The sequence below is a fragment of the Rhea americana genome, unplaced genomic scaffold, assembly GCF_003343005.1.
Source record: "Rhea americana isolate MKP2758 unplaced genomic scaffold, rheAme1 scaffold_39, whole genome shotgun sequence".
In the NCBI taxonomy this organism is placed as follows: domain Eukaryota; kingdom Metazoa; phylum Chordata; class Aves; order Rheiformes; family Rheidae; genus Rhea; species Rhea americana.
The window spans coordinates 3,314,197-3,318,744 of NW_028186523.1; the positions used below are offsets into that span (position 1 = coordinate 3,314,197).

The following is a 4,548-nucleotide window of genomic DNA, read 5'->3' on the forward strand; positions in this document are numbered from 1 at the left end:
TTCATTTTGCTGGACATTGTGGAGGCAGTTCATGATAGCATTTTTTTTTTGTTAGAAGTTTCCACCCAGTGACTTTTAATGGACTAAATAGTGCGTTGGGCTTTGGTTCACAGCAGAGCCCTGGTTTGATGCTGCATGGCCCTGCCATTTCCTAATTGCCTATGTTTTGCCTTCCAAAATCCAGCTGCCAATCTGGTAGCATGCAGTATAGCTCTGCTTCACCCACAGGCCCAGGGTGTTTTGGAAAGACACCCATTTGCATGAGGGAGTTGTGGGCAGTCTGCTCTCTTCTCTACACAGATGCAGGACCCAGGCAGGGTGTAGTTCAGCATACTGCAGAATGCCCCTGGGGAAACCCATAGGTTTCCCAGCATGCTTAAAAGCTGTGTATTAAAGACAACCAGCGTTTCCGTGTCACACTGGGCTGCTCTGTGAGCATGTCCCAGCTTGGATGGGCTTTGCATTTTCTAAAGCAGCTACTGCAAAATCTTGAAGTAGTTGCATGAGTGTGGTACAGCTTATACTACACGTAACACCACATAGCATACAAGTCACACCACTGTTCAGATAACCAGTGAATGTAGCTTGTCATAAGTGACTAGCTATATTAAGACATTTCTGGGAAAAAACCCAGAGCTGTTAATGCTGTTAAATCATCACTGTTACATTACTGAATTCTCATGGGACAAATGATAACAGTGATGTTGCATTATGCATTGACAGTAACATGAATTTGAAAATAAATAATTGTCCAGACTAATTCCTCTACTTAATATCAGTCTTTAGTGGCTTCAGAGTGAAGTACAGACCTAACTGCAGATGTAAATGCAAATTAACACTTAACCCACCTGTATGAAGGATTTAGGCATTATTATTCTCTATTCAAAACCAGGAGAAATCAAGCAAAGAGGTCAAGGCCAATGTTTAAAAACTATGTTAATTCAGCTTAGGTACTCATGTTAATAAATGTTAAATTGTTATATTCTTTACTAAAGAACCTACGACACTTTTCCAGATATGTGTTCCTTTGCTACACAGAATGTCTCGACTATATGTCAGATATGGAAGGTTATCTGCTGTCACCCTAAGCATGCTTCTGTGAACAGGTCTGATTGGGGGTCTTGGGCTGAGTGATCTTCTGTGATACCCTTAGGCCAGATTTTTTATTTGGGTCCCTACAGTTAAACCACTTAAAAGAAAGTGTCTAAATAAATGACCTGTTTTAGGAAAGTGTTAAATGTTTGCAATTCTCACTGAGTTCAACTCAGAACCACCTGAACAATCCAACAGCACCCTTATACTCCTGCTATTTGGTCGTGATGTTTCAGTTGAGGAACATTAGGACACAAAGAACACATGATATAGGTGGCTGAAACTACACAAATGAGTTAAATATGTGAGCATTTTATTTTTGCAGGAATTTCAATAGGCCATGTCACCAGGTACAACAGTGTGCTGCTTGTAGAAGGAAGCCTTGCTGAAACAGTGATCTCTAGATAAATAGGAAAATCTACTTTCTGCAAGCTACAGCAGTTTTATTCTCAAATAACATTGTCAATTCTAACTGTGGGAAATAAATGCAGCCAGCAAAATTTGGGGCCAAGACTTCTCCCCTTATGGGAAGCATTACATTTAATAGACTATTTTTCCTTCCACATAAACACCTACTGTACCAATAACAAAGATTCTTATGTGGCAGGAATTAAGCAGTTCTGGCTGCAGTCTCTGCCACTCTGTTGCTGTGGAGTTAATCCTAGCACAGGAGAAAAGATTGCTTTTTGCTCTATCCCCTGGACAACCACACTGTACAAACAAACTGCTACCTCATTCCCATTGATGGGAAGTGGTCCCTACCAGTGATGCCACAAGGGCTCAGCTGAGCCTGCGCCAAAAGAACAAATGGTGTCAGCACATTTCTTAAGAATCTGGATGACAACATCACAACAATGCATCACCCTTGATACAGAAACACAAAAACTTCATTATAATTGTCTGACAAAAATGTGCACAGAGGCGGATATGGTTTCTGGGTCATGATGGGCACAATACACTACGCATAGTGTACACACTATTCATAGCACAGACTGTTTTTCCCATTGTTGTCCACTGCCAATGGTTTTCATTCCCTCTGACTTAAGTATTTTTCTTCCTCCTTTTTGATTCTTTCTCTTCTGATCTCTTTTCCTCTTCTGCAGTTATCTCCAGCTTTACTAGCTCTTCAGTCCTTTTCATCCTCATCTCCCTTTCCTTCCACTTGGATAAATCCTCTTTTCACATCAGCAACATCTTCCTGCTTCCTTTCATATTTAGTGTGACACTTATCCCAGTCCCTTCCTTTTTTGCCATCTTTGATTTGTTTCTCAAAACTTGTGTCCTTCTTTTCATGAAGGATCCAAATACCTTCAAGAAAAAATTATATAGCATAATCTTTCTTTTCTCCTCAGCTCATCTTCCATTTCCTCTTATAGCTCTTCCTCTTTCGTGCCCCCCATCTCAAGTTTCTCAACTGTTCTTTTCTGCTTCCACTGCCATAGTTCAGACTCATGCCATCTCCCAGTTTCCCTACTCTCATTTCTTTTTTTCTCATGGTATTTTCAATTTTCTATTGCTTCTTTCCTCCTAGCAGAAAGTTTATTGTCTTTGCCTATTAAAAGCACTCTTTACTTCCTCTTGCTTCTTCAGCTACTGCTGTATCTTCTTCCTCCCTTTCATTTTTAAGATTGCTAAATAAACTCAGATCACTCTTTCCAGTCCCATCCTAAACTCTCCAAGCTGGTTTCTTCCCCTTTCATTCATCTGTAGCCACATTTGAAGAGGTCTTTAATAACATCTTCCAATCCAAATTTTGGAGAAAGGGACTCCATATTTAATGTGTCATACCTCAGTATGTCAGTCAGATTTGTCAGAAGCAACCCTAGTCTTTTTCTCGAAGTCATGCTTCCTCCCACCACCTCTGTCTCGGATGTCCCCCCTGTTTCCCCAGCTTCTCTTCAGCAGATCCTCTGGAAGCATATCCTCCTCTTCCCTTAGCTCCCAGTGGGTCTGTCCTTGCTTCCATTTTCTTTCATCTTTAGATCTTACCTCTGGTTAATCTCATTGACAGAGCACAAATTCAATTATCCTCTCAATGCAGATGACCTACAAATCTTTCTCTGCCCAAGACCTCTCCTTTAAAATCTTAGCTAAGTATCATTGTAGCACCTAATTCCCACTAACTGCAGTTCTGTTAATCCTATCTGTGTGTTCTGTTCTGCATCAAATGTTAACTTTTTATTTGTTCCCTGGAGGCTCATCATCAAGTATTTCTCCCCCATTTAATTTCTACTTCCAGATGGTTCCTGGTATCACTCTCTACCACTCTTTTATTATTACCATTTAATTTTACTGGGAGTTAAAAATCTAAGTATATTTAGAGCTAGATTTAAACTTTGCACACACTCATAAGTTCACTTCCCTTCTGAGCTGCCAGCTTTCTGGCTTTTCATTATAAATATGATCTATTTATTATATGTGCTAAATGTACACTCCATCACACAGGATATTGTCTCTTACCCAACTGTGCAGCAAAAATACTTACCGTTATATCTCTTTTCTCTTATTCAGTTCAGTGCCATCTTAAGCAAATGCCTACCTTATCATCCACCTGGAGCTGGCTCCGTCAGACTGTCATTTTCCTAGATCAGACCCCTTCTTTCATCAAGCCTTGCTTTGCAGTCTTCCTTGTCTCCCTATTCAGTAGTATCTTCTTTTCTCTAGTATCATCTTACCTGTTTATTTTTCCTTCTGATCAGCTGTGTGTGTTGGCCCTTGCATCATCTACTTGTTCCATTTCGAAGTAAACATTTCCATGCTGTCTGTCAGGCAGCCTTTTGCACTCAGCAAAGACAACCTATGCAATATGCAATATGAAATTCTTCCTCCTCTTCTAAAAGGTGTCTTAAAACTTTCCTTTGTCAGGTAACTTTGGAGAAAAATGTACAACAGTGCTGGTATGTTAGGGCTGCTGGCATGCTGACATGCTTTATTGTTTCCCTTTTTGTCAACCTGTTTATTGTGTCCTGACCTATACTTAGACTGAGAATTCTTTGGACCAGGGACCATCTGCCTATCTTAGTATGGTGACTATTAGGTGTTACAAAAATCATAAGCAGCCACTGCTAGCGTGTGTGGGAACAGTAATTTTAGCACGTTTTCCTGAAATAAACTGTCAATTTCTACTAATATTTTTCTTTTTATGTGGGGAAAGAAAGGAACAGGGTTTATAGCAAGTTTATTTGTAGTCTATGGTAAAGGAAAAAATGTCTAAGTGATTTCACTGTTGTTCTCAGCAGGTTCCCCAAGGCAACAGTCCTTGATGTGCAAGTACTGTTGATTAGAGGCTGGGAGTGCATTCCACTACTCTGCTTCGTGACACCCTCAAAGGTGAGGAAGGCAGGTCTCTGCTTATTTACTGTACAAGTAGAGGTGATAATTTAATCCCCAAATCCAGTGACTTTCACTTGTAGAATAATAAATAGCTGGAGAAAGAAATGCTGTTTGTAGAAATGA

At 40.1% G+C, this 4,548-nt stretch overlaps 1 long non-coding RNA gene across 1 annotated transcript; it reads right to left on the minus strand.

The window, feature by feature from the left end:
* Positions 1-1,384: 1,384 nt before the first annotated feature.
* LOC146591038 (uncharacterized) lies at positions 1,385-4,022 on the minus strand. Its single transcript, XR_014896872.1, has 2 exons — positions 3,768-4,022; positions 1,385-2,400 (listed from the first exon to the last, which is right to left on the minus strand). It is a non-coding gene; the product is annotated as an uncharacterized LOC146591038 (long non-coding RNA).
* Positions 4,023-4,548: the final 526 nt, after the last annotated feature.